The 18,760-nt window shown below is 41.9% G+C and overlaps 1 protein-coding gene across 4 annotated transcripts in view; it reads left to right on the forward strand.

The window, feature by feature from the left end:
* Positions 1-15,459: 15,459 nt before the first annotated feature.
* gpr155 (G protein-coupled receptor 155) overlaps positions 15,460-18,760 on the forward strand; it is a 69,255-nt gene continuing 65,954 nt past the window's right edge. For 3 of the 4 annotated variants that reach the window (XM_033023927.1, XM_033023924.1, XM_033023926.1), the window contains exon 1: positions 15,460-15,748. The gene's annotated coding sequence lies outside the window, so the exon portion shown is untranslated. Of the gene's footprint in view, positions 15,749-15,769; positions 15,940-18,760 lie in introns of those variants that run through there. The other variant, XM_033023925.1, reaches the window with a different exon arrangement.

Raw genomic sequence — 18,760 nt, forward strand, 5'->3', positions numbered from 1 at the left:
CATTCTTGAAGTAATGTTATCAAATTCAATTTAAATGAAGTGCAGAATTGTGTTTTTTGAGCCATATGTTGTAGGATGGAATCAAAAGGATTTTAAAAGCACAAGTCTAGGTGCTATTAGTTACAAAGTTGTCTTGTGTACTCCAGCTTTAGTTATAGCAGTGCGTATAGAGCTCAGAAAGAATGACATGAAACATGACGTCCTGACTCTTGTACTCAATGCTACAGCTGATGAAGGAAAGTACAAAACACTTTCGTTACTGCCCTGTCTACTATGTGTGTTCCCACTTCCAAGGAACTTTGTGCTTGTATCCTTAGGTGCCTCTGTTATAAGGGAGCAAAGGACTAGGCCCAGGTGATTTTAAAGGAAGCATGGATTCTGGGGTTCTATTGAGTTTAAAGGCTGCACAGGAATCAGGGCTACTGATCATCGAGGAAGCTTGGGAACTGGGTCCTAGTGTGTTAAAATGAGCATGGGAAAGAATGCCCTGGTAATTAAAAGGATCACAAGAATTGGTGTTTTTAATATATTTATAACCACAAAGGGCATTGACAGACATCCAATTCTGAGAATCTGCAAAGTTACCTCCAAGCATTAGATAACACAGTATGGTAACAAATTGAAATTTGCAGCTGTCCTTATCCATTCAAGCTTGTATGTTCAGAAGTCTGCAGTTGGGTCCTAACCTGAAACATCGCCTGTCCAATTCCCTCCCTCACATGCTGCCTCACCTGCTGAGTTCATCTAGCAGTTTGTTTTTTTACATAAAATTCTAACATCTGCAGTCTCTTGTGACTTAATTGGGGAATTGAAATTTGGTATTTAAAAACGAAAAATAGACAATAACACATCATAATGGGGTATTTTTAGGACATTTCAGAGATTCAATTAATCATGAAGAATCTGTTTGTAAATTAAGTATACATCTGATTAGATGTAGCTGAGAATAGTTAATTAGTCCCTCCTGGAGAAGATTATTTCCTTGTCTAAATATAATCTATGAATAATACTTTTGATAACTGTCCACCACATGCGTCATTGAAACATACCAAGGCAAACATATGTCCTCATTTACTTTTGAACATCAACTTAAAACCAAGGGATAGTTTGCAATGAACGACATATGTGGCACGCTACAGAAATACTGCTGTGAGTGTGAAGGGGGCTGTGCAGTAGCGCAGTGGTAGAGTTGTTTCCTTACAGCACCAGAGACCTGGTTTCGATTCTGACTGGAAGCTGTCTGTACCAAGTTTGGACGTTCTCCTCGTGACCGCGTGGGTTTTCTCTGGGAGCACCAGTTTCCTCCCTCATTCCAAAGATTTACAGGTTTGTAGGTTAATTGGCTTTGGTAAAAATTGTTTACAAATTGTCCCTAGTATGTAAGACAGTGTTGGTGTACGGGGATCGGTGATTGGCGTGGACTCGGGAAGTCAAAGGGCCTGTTTCAGCACTGTATCTCTAAATTAAACTAAATGTGCTTCAACGTGAGCGAAACAGGTTGCATGCAGAAATACAGGTTGAATTTTCACTGAAGAACAAATCTTGGACAAGCATGATTACTTGTCAACAACACAAGAAGTGGTGCATGTGGCTCAGATAAGAGAAATGACTGATTAAATTATCCACACTGAACAGTACCAAGGAGAGAAATAATCAAGAAAAAATTAAAACGTGGTCAACAGTGAGACAATTTGAAGTTGGGAGTAAAGAGATATGTAAGTTTTAGCGCTGAACAAAGGCATTTAAAGGCGAAGGAGTATTACTTTGTCATAATTGCCAATTGAATGGATATGCTGAAAAATAGCATTAAATCTTTTATGTTCATACGATGAGATGTTATGTTTTATTTTACTTCAAAACTAATTATAATGCTCAAAAGAGACTATGAAAATAAACAAATAATTTTGAAATAGATGGATTATGAATGTGCATATGGGTATTTCATTCTCAGGATCCAAAACTGAGAAATAGTATTATAGAAAACATGTGAATGGATTTAAAATCAATTAAATTTACATGGGGATCAGAGACCTTTTAAGATTTCCTGTATTGTGGAAAGATTGGTTTCCTTACACGCATCTCTTCGTGCTGTTATCATAGCTTTGGAAAGTACAAACAAATTCCTTACCTAAATTACCTGAGCAGACTTGATGGGCAGAATGGCCTAATTCTGCACCTATGTCTTATGAATTGGGATTCTTCCGTAAAATTAACCATAAAAGCAAATAATGCAGAATCTGGGAGGAAGGAGAAAAGAGAGAATGTTTTCTGAGGTTTGTGAACTTTGGCATGACACCTTGACCAACTCAAGAAGATACAAAGAAGAAAAAGGAGCTACCAAAACTCCACCTCTGCTGCTTGAAATGGGTTATATATCTACTTCATGTGATTTTATGTGAAATTTGTAGTAACCATTATTTTGTTAGGAACCAATAAACCAATCTATTGAAAAATAATGATAAATCTAACAATGAACAAATTAACTGCCTGGTGTTACTAAGGTTAATTAATCTCCCCAACACCTCAGGAGCTGCATATATTCTGCTGAGATGTTGAAGAGATTAAAGATTAAAGATTGTCCAGAGATTACTGGACAACCAGTAATGATATGAAGAGACTCAGTGGTTATGTTTCCATAGTGAAATAATCTCTCTGACTGTCATAATAGATAGACTTATCTGAAAATTCTGAGGCATCTGTTGTTGTTTGCAGGAAGTAACGTAGCAAAGATTAGTGAGAAGCCAGAGGATTGGGAAGCTTTTAAAGAACAACAGAAGTTAACTAAAAAGGCAATGTGGAGAAAAGATGAAATACGAATGTAAGCTGGTCAATAATATAAAAGAGGATCGCAAGAGTTTCTTCAGTTATATAAAGAGGCAAGAGAGGAAGTTGGGCTGCTGGAGAATGATGCAGGAGAAGTGATTATGGGGAATAAAGAAACGGCAAAGGAGTTGAAAAACTTTTTTGCATCGGTCTTCCCAGTGGAAGACACCAGCAAACGAGAGTCGGGGGTTGGAAATTATTGGAGTGGCTATTACGAGTGAGAAGGTGCTTGGGAAGCTGAAAGGGCTGGAGGTGGATAAGTCACCTGGACCAGATGAACTGCACCCTACGGTTCTGAAAGAGGTGGCTTTAGAGATTGTGGAGGCATTGACAGTGATATTTCAAGAATCACGAGAGACAGGGGAGGTCCCAAATGATTGGAAAATTGCCAATATTACTCCGCTGCACAAGAAGTTAAATGTTGATTGCAAAACTGTATTTGAGTTACATTCTAACTATTTTTTATGGTTATAATACCCAAAGTGCATTGAGATTCCATAAAATACAAAAAAAGCCTGTAATCAGAATGTTTAATAGATTGTGAATACAATGAGCTGCCTATTTTAATACAATGGGTAAACAAATTGGAGTCCTTTGACCCATGACAGATTATTGTTTTTATTTTGTGAAGTGAGGGGTTGCCAGTGGTCAGTACAGTAAACCTCTACATTCAGCTGTTTCTGGCTGTTTCAAGGAAAACATCGGGTGTAATAAACCTATCCGTTGCTTTTACTTTTAATTTTTTGCAAACCTGACTGAATCTTCCAACATCTCCGACCATCTCCTGACTTCCAGTCTGAAGAATGGTCCCAAACCAAAACGTCACCCATCCTTTTTCTCCACAGATGGGAGGTTACCTGACCCGCTGAGTTACCCCAGCACCTTGTGTCTATCTCCTAGCGATGCTTCTTGTATCCATCTATTAATCCCGTCTGATTATATGCTGCAAAAGTATTTCAGAAGTTTAAAATTTTCCAGAACGGAGCTGCTTATTTGTTTGGATAGGAAAGTTTTGGATGGTTATTGGTCACACACAAGCAAGTGGAATGAGCTTGGTTGGGCAATTTGGGGTGAAGGGCCTATTGCTGTGCTATGTTGTTCTATGTCTATTTTACGGGCCATCTTATTCAATGTTCTTTACTGATGTAAAATGTGCCTGCACAAAAGCTATTTGGCGACACCTCAAAAACCCATAGCATCAAGAGCAGGGGGTCCCAACCTGTTTCATCCCGTTTACCCCTTTAATAGCACATAACAATGTTATTTCAATTATTTATGAACACCAATGATGAACAGATAATAATAATAATAATAAATTTTATTTAATGGGCGCCTTTCAGACATCTCAAGGACACCTTACATAGATTAATAGGAATAAAAACATATAATCAGAATAAAATAAGTAATAAAGACATCACAGAGACACAAATTAAAAACAGAATTCAATCCAAAAACAGAAAATCAAAAACACAATGTGAAGAGAGAGCAGCGGCAGCCAAAGCGCGCCAGCGTCCACTCTCCCTTCACGGCAGCCATCTTGGACACAGACTTATAGGATTACATTAGACAAAAAAAATCATCCCCCCACAGTGGATAGCACTGTGGGGGAAGGCACAATGTCCAGTCCCCATCCCAAGTTCACCCCAAAGTCAAGCCTATTGAGGCCACCGCAATTGCCTCTACAGAGGCCCGATGTTCCTGGCCGTTCTCACCGGGTGGTCTTGCCCCGGCGTCGGGAGAGTCCTCTCGGCGGCTGGGCCACCTGGAACCGGTATACCAGAAACAAACACAGTCAGTCAATGAGAAAAAATATGTACAAATCCAGAAGCAATAAATTTACCCCCCTGGTAGGTGAAATTTATCCCCCTAGGGGTAAATTTACCCCATGTTGGGAACCCTTGCCCTAGAGAGTCTAGAGGTAACAGGCCTTTCGGCACAACTGGCACACACTAACCAACATGTCCCATCTACACTTGTCCCACCTGACAGTGTTTGGCCCATATCCCTCTAAACCTGTCCAATACATGTACCTGTTTAAATGTTTCTGAAATGTTGCGATAGTATCTGGAATATATCACCGAGAAAGGAGAGCAGGAATGCCATGAGAATCCACTTTTATAATTATCTCTCTGTGAGTAGCTCTCCACATTGTACTGGAATGTATTCAATGACTTAAATGAACAGCTCAGGGATATAATCAAACATAGGAGATTCTTAGGTACACAAAAAAGCTGGAGAAACTCAGCGAGTGCAGCAGCATCTTTGGAGCGAAGGAAATAGGTAACATTTCGGGCCGAAACCCTTCTTCAGACTGATAGGGGGTGGCCGGGAGAAGGAAGGAAAATGGAGGAGAAGGAGCCCGAGGGCAGAGGGATGGGAGGAGACAGCCCGAGGGCTGAGGAAGGGGAGGAGACAGCAAGGGCTAACAAAATTGGGAGAATTCAATGTTCATGCCCGCAGGAAGCAGACTCCCCAAGCGGAATATGAGGTGCTGTTCCTCCAATTTCCGGTGTTGCTCACTCTGGCCATGGAGGAGACCCAGGACAGAGAGGTCGGATTCAGAGTGGGAGGGGGAGTTGTAGTGCTGAGCCACCGGGAGGTCAGGTAGGTTCTTGCGTACCGAGCGGAGGAGTTCGGCGAAACGATCGCCCAACCTCCGCTAGTCTCACCGACTTCTTATTATTCTTATAAAAGGATTGCATTCTAATGGCTTACTTCAACATGAGCCTATTGATTTTGGCCAATACCGCACTGAAGCACAGCAGTTGGTCAAAGTTATTAATACCGACCAGTCCTCGTGGCTCCAACCCATCCGTGGCCCGGCCCAACCTCTTTACATCATTATGACCTGCTTTCTACAACCCAAAGTGGATTTGAAACAAAGATTATCCTGGACCTTCAAGACAGTTTAGCTTTGAAGAAGAAGCTCGACAAAGTGTCACCTATCCATGTTCATGTTCTCAAGTTAAAATGCACTGAAGCTGAGGAGCAAGATGTTACATTTGTGACATTATGTGATCTGATTGCAGTATCAAAGGTTACGAAGCTAATCATTTCTGTCGGTCTTTTTCAAAATCCAAAAGCATTTTACAAGGATGTTTCCCTGTCTGTACAAGGTTAAATATGCACATAGGACAATACAGACCATGATCAGTTGCAAAGTTTGGATACTCTTTTTGTCTATAAAGTTAAAATATTACAGAAAACAATGTCAGGCACTTTTCCAACAACTGGTATTGTTAAATATGTAGGCATGTCCTTTGTGTTCTGTTTCACTGGGCCACCTGACCTTGTGTTGGGCCACCTGACCTTGTGTTGTGCCACCCATTGAGTGGGTCAACCATCAAGTAGTGAATTAATGCGGTGCCACAAGATACCTCGTGATTCCTTATTTGTACATGCACCAGGTGTATGGTGTCCTGATCACAATCCAAACTGTACCCTTTGCATCTCAAGAGAGGGACACACCTTAATTTAACACCTGCATTTAACAAATTACAACAGTTGGCATTAAATTAATCAAAATTGTCTTTGTTTTATGGAGTGCCTTAAAGTAAGAAAGAACTGCAGAATAGTGGAAAGATTTAAGGAAGGAATGGCCTTAGTAATGACTAAAATCAGGGGTGATTAAGATGCTAGAATTGCAGGATCGCAGTTATGATGGCGAGTTTTATGGTTGGACAAAATGACAGGAGGGAGTGACACTACATAAATATCCGAAATCAAATTCCTGGGTTGCCCTAACAATAGGGCAGCACGGTGGCACACCTAGAGCTGATGCCTCAAACCACAAGAAAACCCAGGTTTCAAACTGACCAGGTGATGTCTGCCTGGAGTTCGCTCATAACCCTGTGACCACGTGGATTTCCTCCAGGTGTTCTGGTTTCCTCCCATATCCCAAAGACATGCTGGGTTGTAGGTGAATTGGCACATGTAAGAGAATAAATGCCCTATTGTGTATGGTGTGGGTGAGAATGTAGGATAACATAGAACTAGTGTGAAAAGAAGATTCATGGTCAGCATGGACTCGGTGGGCTGAACGGCCTGTTCTCATCCTATCTCTAAACTAACCTATGAATGCTTCTGGACTGGATGAAGAACTATAAGATGTTTGCGTCTCTGTTCTGTTGCTCTGGCCTAAATTTTAATGTAATTTAGAACAGGAATTTGAGAGCCCAATTTGACAGAATAGCTAGCATTTACTGAGGGGAAATAAAGAACAGGCATGATTGGAGTTTGGAAGGTAGCAGGTTAGAAAGTGTTGGAGTAACTCAGCGGGACAGGCAGCATCTCTGAGAACATGCGTAGGTGACATTTTGGGTCAGAACCCGTCATCATGCTGAGTTTTTAGACTTTGAAACACAGCATGGAAACAGGCCCTTCAGCCCACTGAGTCCACATCGACCAGTGGTCACCTCGTACACTAGCACTGTCCTACACACTAGGCACAATTTATAATTTTTACCGCAGCCAATTAACCTACAAACCTGTACATCTTTGAGGTGTGAGAGGAAACTGGAGAACCTGGAAAAAACCGGGATAGTCACAGAGAATATACAAACTCCACACAGACAGCATCCCTAGTTAGGATGGAACCTGCGTCGCTGGTGCTATAAGGCAGCAAGCCTACTCCTGCGCTACTGTGTCACCCAATCTTTGATTAGGTGATGGTGAGCTGCCTTTGTGAACTGCTGCTGTCCTTCGTGTGTGAGTATACTCCCAATGCGGTTAGGAAGGGAATTGGTGGATTTTGACACGGCAATGTTGAATGAACAGTGATATAGTTCCAGGTAAGGATGGTGTGTGGCTTAGAGGGGATTTCCAGGAGGTAGTGTTTCTATGCTTTGGCTGCCCTTCTCCTACCAGCTAATAGAGGTTATGTGTTTGGAACATGCTGTCTACGGAGTCTAGTTGAATTGCTGCATTGCATCCTGCAGAATGGTACAAACTGCTGCTACTTTGTGTCAGCAGTGGAGTAAGTGAATGGTTATGGATGGGGTGCTTGTCAAGCAGACTGCTAGGTCGTGTATGACACTGAACTTTTTAAGGGTTGTTGAATCTTCACTCATTCAGGCAAGTGGATAATATTCCATCACACTCCTGACTTGAGCCATGCAGATTATTGACAGGTTTTGGGGAGTGAAAGGTGAGTTACCTGCTGCAGGATTGCCAGTCTCTAACCTGTTCTTGTAGCCACATTGTTTATATGGCTATTCCAGTTCAGTTTCTGGTCAATGTTACCCCCAGGATTCAGTGATGGTTATCAGAGTTGATCATCAGAGGGTGCAAGCTGAATATTCTCTTGTCGAATATTGTCATTGCCTGGCACCTGTGTGGCACAGATCTTACTTGCCACCCATCAGTCCAGGCCTAAATATTGTGCCGGTCTTGCTGCATTTATTTGCGGACTCCTTTATCTGAGCAGTCACGGGCATTGTGCAATCATCAGGGACCTTCCCTATTTCTGACCTTTCAATTGAAGGTGTTGATAATGCAGCAGGAGATGGTTGGGCCTAGGACTATGCCTAGGAATTCCTGCAGATATTCAACCAACACAATCATCTTCCTTTGTGCTAGCTATGACTCCAACTAGCAGAGGATCCTAATTCCCATGTTTTTCCAGTTTTGTGATTTTTGATTATTTGCGGCATATCTTTTCACAAGTTCATAAGATATAGGAGCAGAATTAGGCTATTCACCCAATCAAGTCTACTCTGCCATTCAATTATGGCTAATCTATCTTTCCCTCTCAACCTCATTCTCCTGTCTTCTCCCCATAATCCGTAACACACTTACTAACCTGTACCTTTGGACCATTCTCTCTTGTGCAAACTTATGAAAGTCCACCCTGAAGTCCAGGAAGACCACATTCAGTGTAAAACATTTGTCCTGCCTGTGCATCTCCTTTAAACTTTGCTCCTCTCACCATAAACCTATGCCCTGTAGTCTTTGATATTTCCAGAAAGATTCTGATTGAACACCCTATCGATGTCTCTCATAAGTTGATAAATATTCTATCAGATACCCTCTCAGCCTCCGACCCTCCAGAGAAGACAATCGAAGTTTGCCCATCCTCTCCCCATAGTTGTGTTGGAAGGAACTGCAGATGCTGGTTTAAATCGAAGACTGACACAAAACGCTGGAGTAACTCAGCGGGACAGGCAGCATTTCTGGAGAGAAGGAATGGGTGACGTTTCGGGTCGAGACCCTTCTTCATAGTTAATACCTTCTAATCCAGGTAGCATGTTGGTAAACCGGCATCTGTGTTGTAATGTCGTTCTTTGGTTGACTTTTATTAACACGTTTTGTTATGAGTTCTGTGTTAACATTTTTGGATGTCGCCGGCAAGCAGCATTTAATGTCAACTGGCCCTAGATTAGGTGGGGAGAGAGTTGCCGCCTGGGATTTTTGCAGTCTTTTATAGGCCTTTCTCACGGGGCGACTTGACGCAAGATGTAACCAGAGTGAAGTGGTCGTGGTCTAGCACGATATCACACGATATAACGGGGGGTAGATAAAGAGTTCCCACGGGTACTCGGCATTTCTGTTATTTGTGCGAGTGACTTGTCCGTCTCCCGAGCTTTCCCGTTAAATCTTGAATGAACATTGTGAACTGTGAAGTGTTGTTAAATCATCACGTGGCACAAATGATGTCACTTTTTTTTAGACAAGCATTACAAGTGCTTTGACACATTGACACATGTTCCATTGGCGATATTGAGACCACCTTTTTAAGAATGGATGTTTTACAGAGAGGTGTAAACATACTAGAAGCGATCGTTCCCTTCACATACAGAGAAAGTTATATGGCATCGCTAAAATCAATATGCATTCCGAGTATTAAATATAATCGTTTATACTCAATGTTAAACGATTACAGATCATAGAAATGTAGTGAGTCCAACGCGATTGTAAACGGCTTATACGGTCCAAATGGGAAAAGCCGGTTTGTGCCAAGTGTATCTGAGTGAGCCGCATACAGAAAACCACTGAAATCTCGAATTCACGAGTTCAGAATTTATAAACAAAGTACTTAGAGAATCATAGGAACAGAAAATAGGTCACATAATTTATATAATAAGTAACCACCATTCCAAAATCAAATAGTATCGAATCAAATGAGTTCAAAAGAGATGGACAAAGCTTGAAAATAATCAGAGGAAATTCCCTGAAACAATCAAATACATCAGTACCGGCAGTTGGTTCCCTAACTGTAGATCTATGCGTTGACAGAGGAAAGTTCTACAAAAGAAAACGAGCTACTTTCTGGGGAATTCCTCCGTCTTGGAAGTTTTTCCCACAATTAAACCAGCTTGTGCCAAATTACATTGGTATAACTCGTCAGACGCATTGTGGCAGCTGCGAACCCTCACAGTTTACATAAAGATAATAGCATCGATATTCGCCAAGGCAGCAACTTTGTTTATCTAAATGCCACTTTTAGTCTCCCGTTGATTTAATGAGTATTAGAAAAAAATAGGACAAAATCACAGGTACATATTCTCTAAACGCTGGTGGCAATTCTACCGAAACTTACCAGACGTTGGAAATAAACACTTCATTTAAAAAGACCTCTTGAAGGCTGCAGATTGCTGGTGAGACACTTTTGGAATGCTCTTTTATATATAAACAGCCTGGAAGCTCCGTAGAGATCGTGTGGGCAGAGAACGACCAGCATGTTCATTCCAGATTACTCACCTTCTGGCCCCTCTGTCCAGCTTCCGGGTTCACCGTTCGCAGGAGTTCCCACGGTAAACGCAAGAGTTATTACGGATATCGCACTGGCCACTACGTCCATATAATGTTTCAATGTTCAACCACAAGTGTACAAGTAACTCTTGGAGAAATTCAAGCTTGCTTGAATTTTCTCCCGAGTCAACAAGTTACACGAGTACCTGCCGTTAGCGCCACGGTGGTCCACGGTGGTCCACGAATGCCGTACGGTTATCGTACGAGGTTCCCACGATGTTCAACTCTGGTTACCTCTTGCGTCAAGTCGCCCCATGAGAAAGGCCTATTATGGTTCAGCCATTCACGTGTAGATCACTTTGATAGTTAATGGGTTTAAGTTGCAAAGGTGCGTGTTGTTGCTGCAGTGCTTTTTGTTATATGCAGCACAGAGCAAACACTGGTAAAGGAGGAAAAGAAAGTTCGGATGGGGGATGTGGTGCCAGACCAGCAAGTTACCATGTTCCGGGATGCAATGAGCTTCTCTTCTTCTTCTTCTTCTTCTTCTTCTTCTTCTTCGGAGTTTTACGGCAGCCGGCATCCACAATGTTGCATTGCTGCCACCTTCTGGCTTCACTCCACAGTCCTCATGTCTTTACATTATATCCTTTTTATAAGGCCAGAGGCCCTCAAGAAATTAAACAACACCTTTACTCCTTTTCCTTCCCCTCCACACTCTAGAATGTTCTTTTCTGATATTTCTGTCATTCCAATTTTCTTCATTTCACTGATCAAAACTCTTCTTTCTGTCTCATATCTCCTACATGCAACTAGGGCATGCTGAACTGTTTCCGGCTGATGGCATTCCTCACACATCCCAGTAGGGTGTTTTCCCAACATTTTTAATGTGCTGTTCAGGTGAGTGTGTCCTATCCTCAATCTTGCTAATACTACCTGTTCTCTCCTGTTCCCCCCTCTTCTTGCTGTAATGCCCACTCTGTTTTGTAGCGAATAGAGGTGTCTCCCCTTTGTCTCCTGTTCCCAGTATTGTTGCCATTCCTGATTTATTTTCTTCCACACAATGTGTCTTCCAGATTTGGATAATTGTAAGTTTACCTCTATGTTCTCTTTTTTAACGGCCTCTTTTGCTAATTTGTTCACTTTTTCATTTCCTAGCACACCAATGTGTGCTGGGACCCACAACAAAGTCACGTCACTGCCCTTCCTTGTTACTTGGCTTAATAGTAGTAGAATTTCATACACTAGGTCAGGCCGCCTATGGGATGCACCAGACCCAATACTCTGGATTGCAGACAATGAGTCGCTACATATTAATACTTTGCATGGTTGCACCTGTTCTATCCACCGAACTGCCATCAAAATAGCGTACAGTTCCACTGTATACTGCCAAATAGTTATTTGTTCTTTTGTAAAGCTCAACATTCATCCCTTGCACTACCACAGCTGCCCCTGTTGTTTCAGCTACTGGGTCCTTTGATCCATCTGTGAAAATTAAGAGGTGTTCCCTGTATCTATTATCTATATGGCTATGATATTCTGTTTTTAGGTCCGAATTTTTTTCCCTCCTTTTTGCCTCCCATATCTCCAGATCAACTTTTGGGATGTTCAGTAACCATATTGGGACAGATGGCCACAATACTGCAGGGCAGAACTCTTTGTCCTCTACTTCCATGTCCCTTGCCACACCTCCTCCAACCCAGCCGAAGCTTCCAGACTGAGCCACCCCTCTCTCCCAGCACTCCTGTACTACCTGTTTTGTTGGGTGGTTCTCTCCATGACCCTTAAGGCTTAGCCAGTAATTAGCCATTAGTTGTCTGCGGCGCAGTCTCAACGGCATCTCCCCAGTTTCCACCTGTAGTGCACATACAGGTGACGTCCGCACACCTCCTATACAGATTCTTAGAGCTTCCGCTTGGACTTTGTCCAACTCGGACAACACTGACTTAGATGCTGATCCATAAGCTTACTGCCATACTCTAGTCTGGATCTGATCAGTGATACATAGATATGTTTAAGAGATAATATATCTGCTCCCCACTCTAAACCTGCCAAGCATCTCATTACATTGATGGCTTTTTTGTATTTTCCAATTATTTTTGTAATGTGGACCCTCCATGTTAATCTGGAGTCAAAATGGACTCCCAGGAAACGGAAATCTTTTACTCTTTCCAAATTGTGGCCGTATAGTTTTAACTGGACATCCTCTTTAATTTTCTTCCTTGTGAAAACCATTGTCTTTGTCTTCTCTATAGAGAATTTAAAACCCCATTTCATTCCCCACTCTTCCACCTGGGCTATCCCTTGCTGCATTTTTTCCACGATAAAATCTATATTCTTCCCCCTTCTCCATAGGCTGCTATCATCTGCAAAGAGCGATCGCCCCATCTCTGGTTGAATGTTTGCAAATATATCATTGATCATGATTGAGAATAGGATCGGGCTTATCGCACTTCCCTGGGGAGTTCCATTCTCGACTACACATTTACTAGAGATGTCTGACCCTATTTTAACTTGGATACTTCTACCGTTAAGAAAATCCATTATCCAGTTAAAAATATTTCCTACTTCTCCCATTAAATGCAGCTTTATTAGAAGACCTTCTCTCCACAACATATCATAAGCCTTCTCTACATCAAAAAATACGGTAACTACAGATTCTTTTTTAACTTGTGCTTTCCTTATATCATCTTCCAAGCACAGAACTGGATCATTAGTACCCCTCCCTTTTCTAAAGCCACTCTGATAATTAGCCACTATACCGTTTTCTTCCATTAGATGCATTAATCTTTCATTTACCATTCTTTCCATCAGTTTACACATGTGTGCTGTTAAAGCTATAGGTCTATAATTTACTGGATTACTTGCATTTCCCTGGTTTCCTAATAGGCACAATGATTGCTTCCTTCCACCTCTCCGGTATTCGCCCTTCTTCCCACACCTTGTTATATAGTGCAAGTATCTTTTGGAGTCCCTCCTCACTTAGATGCTTTATCATTATGTAACAAATATCATCCTTCCCTGGGGCTGAGTTCTTACACTTGGCCAGAGCTCTCTTTAGCTCCCAAATTAAATGGAATATTGTACTTGTCCTCTGTGATACCTTTCCTTTGTAAGGCCTCAACATTTTCCTCTCTTGTTCTTTCCCTACCTCTTCTTCCTTCATTTGACAAGTTGTGGGAGCTGTGAACCCTACTAAAAGTGTTAACCATTAGTTCTGCTTTGTCTTTATTTGAGACTACAGTTTGATCTCCATTTGTTAAGATAGGATAACTCCACTCCCTTTTATCACCTTCCATTTTTTTTAATCATCCCCCATATCTCCCCTACCTGTGTTGTGTTTCCAATTGAATCACAATACTTCCTCCAATATGCTCTTTTTGTTTGTCTTATAGTCCTCCTTACAATTGCCTGAGCCTGTTTGTAATTAATCATGTGTTGGTAGTTATGAGTTATTTTTAATAATCTGAATGCTCTGTTTCTATTCACCACCGCCTCTTTACATTTATTGTCCCACCATGGCACAGCTTTCCTTTTTGATCTTCCTTTACTTTTAGGTATGGAAACTAATGCTGCTCTTTTGATACCTTCTGACAATTTATTCTCAAAGTTTTCTATATCTGTCTCTTCTTGTATCGATTTTACATATCTATCACTTTCCTCCTTAAATTTCTCCCAATTAGCCTATCCAAACACCCATCGTCCACTTCTGTTTTCTTTACTCATTGTTAAAGTAATATTTATTTTGCATAGCACAGGATGATGATCACTTCCTATGGTACCCTTTTCATATACTTCCCAGTTACATTTAGCAGCAATCCTATTAGAAACAAGTGTAAGGTCCAACACAGACTCATTCCCTGTCCTAACATCTACCCTGGTCTTCTTTCCATCATTTAGACATACTAGATTACCATCATTTAATAATTCCTCAATTACCTGCCCATTATTATCTGACTTTCCACTGCCCCATAATGTATTATGTGCGTTAAAGTCCCCACACCAAATAACATTAGATTTGCTCTGGCCTTCTACTTCCTGTAACTTACTGACCTCTAATCGCTTACATGGATTATAGTAATTTATTACCACTATTTTCCTCCTCTCAGACCACACTTCTATTACCACATATTCCTGTTCCTGCCCAATTCCTAATACCCTGTATGGTATCCCTTTTTTAATGAAAGTGGCGCAACCCCCTCCTCCCCCATTTCCCCTATCACATCTCACTGCAACATAATCATATAGAACAAAATCTAAACTTGGTTTCAACCAGGTTTCCTGGATACATACGACATCTGGTTTTTCCTTCCTACTGTCTATGAATTGCTTAAAGTCTTGCCCATTGGCTAACAAGCTTCTTGCATTCCATTGTAGGATTAACATTAATATTATTAACCCATACATGTTGACTCTTGGCTCGCCTGGATACTGAGACCATCATGTATTTCCTCCCACTTCAATCCTGCCATGCCCAAGTGGTGGACTGCAGCCTTTACAATGATTTGGATCCTTTCTGTTTTGGATTTTACTTCTGCTGTCGCATTTATTACTCCTGCTATAAATATAACCAGTTTTTTTCCATATACTCTTTTCTTTTTCTTTTATTGTCTCCATTATGCCCACATCTTGCTCCCTCCTGATCCTTCTTTCATTCATCTGTTTTGTAGGGTCAGCCCTTTTTGCTGCCTCTGCATAGGAGACCTTTTCAATGAGCTTCTCAAGTGGAGAGGATACTGTTACAGGAGAATCGCGTAAATAAACGAGGGTGATTGCTATAACGGTGTCGAAGTTCATACACAGATTTGTTTTTGCCGCGCCGATGTACTGAGATACTGCATTTGAAGTCCCAGAGGAACCATATGTCCATCCTGACGGAAGTAAACGCCGGCCCCGCCTCCGTCGCCCTTGCAACCAAAGATCTGCTTGCAACTTGGTGAGAGGGCGCTGCCGGTCCCTCCCTCCCTCCGCCCGCCTGCTGGAGTCGCGGCGCCGCTCCATGAGAGGCTGCAACCCGCTGGCAATAACAGCGACGGCGCATGGACTGCAGGACGTGCAAAGCAGAGGACGGGCGCCCGGGGACTGGGAGCAAGGTCCTACAGACATGTACATACGGTAACGCTCGTTGGAAACACCGTGCAGAAAAGGAAGCAGGCGAGATTCCGAACTGTCTTTGGGCGAACGCTGCGATTCAACGTCTTGTACCCGACGTAACCTGATTTTGCGACATTGACGATGGGTAAACATATTTTGCAAAAATATTGCACCTCAGTTAGTGTTTTTGCACCGCTCCCTTGCAGTTGGCTGGCTTGTGTTTCAAACGACAGCTAATTGGCGTGAGTTTAAAACGGTTTCAGAGCAGAAAGCTGGATGAAGCTTCATCACGTTGAAGGGGGGAGAATCTCTGACTATCGCATGTTGCCAGTTACAGTAAGTGTTGGTTGTATCCATCCACAGTGAGAACAAAGTGAAACAGTATAAAGCCCGACTCGAGATATCTCCTCAGATGGTGACATTGTAACAATAAATCTGATACAAATGGAAGATCAGTCAGGATGTTTGGACAGAAGTTAAGCCCCAGTTTTAACTTCTTTAACGGATGGGGCTAGTCAGAGGAAAGGATGTGGACTGTGGGCAGCATTTAACAAGTTAAAGAATAAATAAACAAAAAAACAAATGAAACAACAGCAGCTTTAACTGCCTAAACTCCACATCATTCTCTTTATGCCCTCCGATAATTCTGTAAATGTTGCAAGTGTGTATGATACAGTATTATCTCTTGATATGTTATGATTTGTAGTTTTATTGGTAACGATTGTGTTGTATTGCCTGGCATAGAGTTATACAGTACGGACATTCGAACCCAACTTGCCCATGCCTACCAACATGCCCATCTAACTAGTTCCACCTGCCCACCTTTGGCCCATATGGCTATAGGGAGGTTTCACGGCAGTCGTTTCACGGCAGTCGGGTCACGACCCGTGACCCGTACTGTTGCTACGCTACGCCAACTGGAGTACACGCGATGAACTGCAGGCAGGCATTTACCAATGTTTCCAGCGTAGCGGGCCCGTTAAAACCGAAATTGTCAATTTTTGCGCTGTAAATAATTATGGAAATCGGGATAAGCGTGAGAGACATTTATCCTACTTCAGAATTCCAAACGTGAGGAGAAATGACAGTAGATAGAAGCGAGAGCTGAAGGGACAACAACAGTCAGAGTGCTTGGTGAACATTGGCTGCTTGCTCACTGCATATCATCAACTAAGGCATTATTTGTGTTTTTCCTTCATTCCTTTGGCATCGAAAAAGTTTCAGAAATGATAAATCTGGCTGTAAAATTTTTAAATTGCCCATGGTTCTCAAGTGGGTTTTTACATACAAAAAGAAAACGCCTCTGAAGCCAAATTTACAGCCAGATTTATCACTTCTGATACTTTTTAAATACCAAAGGAATCATGAAAAACCACAAATAATGCCTTACAGTTGATGAAATGCAGTGAACAAACGCGATAATTCCAAATATTTTCAATTCCGATATCTGCACAGCCAATGTTCGCCAAGCACTTTAGCTGCTGTTGTCCCTTCAGCTCTCGCTTCTCTTTACCTTCATTTCGCTTCACTTTTGGAATTCTGAAGTTGGGTACATGTCTCTCACACTTACCCCGACTTCCACACTTTTTACAGCGCAAAAATTCAACATTTTGGTGGTTATTAACAGGTAGGAAAGTACGCGTTTCTTGCATTAATAACATATACCTGAAGTTACGGATGTCCTCCAGATGGATTGAGCGGCTCTGTGCGTCAAGCCCTATGACCCAGTGACCTTGCGTTCACACCCCCTATAAACCTATCCCATCCATGTTCCTATCTAAATTCCTCTTAATCATTGTGATAGTACCTGCCTCAATTACCTCCTCTGGCAGCTCCTTCCCTACACCCACCACACATTGTGTTTTTAAAAAAGTGACACCTCGGGTTCCTATTAAATCTCCCCCACCCCCCACCTACCTTAAACCTATGTCCCGCATCTTCCTGCAGTCCAAGGAGTAAAGTCTAACTCGCTCAACCTCTCCATATTGTTCTGGACCTCGAGACCTGGCAACATCCTTGTAAATCTTCACTGCACCATTTTCAGCTTGAGAACATATTTTCTATAAAGGTTGTGACAAAATCTGAACACAATGTTTTAAATGTGGCCTCACCAACATCATGTACTTATAACTACAGCATGACCTTTCAAATTCTATGCTCAAATCTTTGCATTGTCTTTTCATGTTGAGTACAGCACGTTCAACCAATATGTACCATGATAAACTGGAAATGTATGAACATACTAAAGAAACAAATCTGAATATATGTAAGTAAGCATGCAGGTACAGCAGCCAGTGAAGAAAGCTAATGGCATGTTGGCCTTCATAAGAGGAGTTGAGTAGAGGAGCAAATAGGTCCTTCTGCAGTTGTACAGGGCCCTAGTGAGACAACACCTGGAGTATTGTGTGCAGTTTTGGTCTCCAAATTTGAGGAAGGTCATTCTTGTTATTGAGGGAGTGCAGCTTAGGTTCACGGGGTTAATTCCCGGGATGGTGGGACTGTCGTATGTTGAAAGAATGGATCGACGGAGTTGTGAGTCTGTGGAATTCTCTGCCTCAGAAGCCAGGGGAGGCCAATTCTCTGGATGCTTTCAAGAGAGTTAGATAGAGCTCTTAAAGATAGCTGAGTCAAAGGATATGGGGAGAAGGCAGGAATGGTGTACTGATTGTGGATGATCAACCATGATCACAGTGAATGGCAGTGCTGGCTCGAAAGGCCGAATGGCCTACTCCTGCACCTCTTGTCTATTGTTTATTGTTTCGGTATTAATGAAGAGATGTGTGGCTTATTGAGTGCCCTTATTTGCTGTGTGCTGTCCTATGGAACTTGCCCAGATTTCTGCATGAAATATTGTAGTTGGTGGAATTCCAAAATAAAAACAAGAACCAAGTGCTGAAAATGCATTGTAGTGGCCATTTGGCTTGTTGCATGTCATTGAGGATAATAATAATAATAATAATAAATTTTATTTATGGGCGCCTTTCAAGAGTCTCAAGGACACCTTACAAAAATTGAGCATGTAGAGGAAAAACATGTAAGGGGAATGAAATAAATAGTAGAGACATGACTAGTACACAAAGTAAAGACAGAATTCAATACAAAACACAGTATGAGGCAATTAATGCACAGATGAAAAGGGACGGGGACGTGGGGCTAA

This window comes from Amblyraja radiata, chromosome 7 (genome assembly GCF_010909765.2).
Source record: "Amblyraja radiata isolate CabotCenter1 chromosome 7, sAmbRad1.1.pri, whole genome shotgun sequence".
NCBI classification, from domain to species: domain Eukaryota; kingdom Metazoa; phylum Chordata; class Chondrichthyes; order Rajiformes; family Rajidae; genus Amblyraja; species Amblyraja radiata.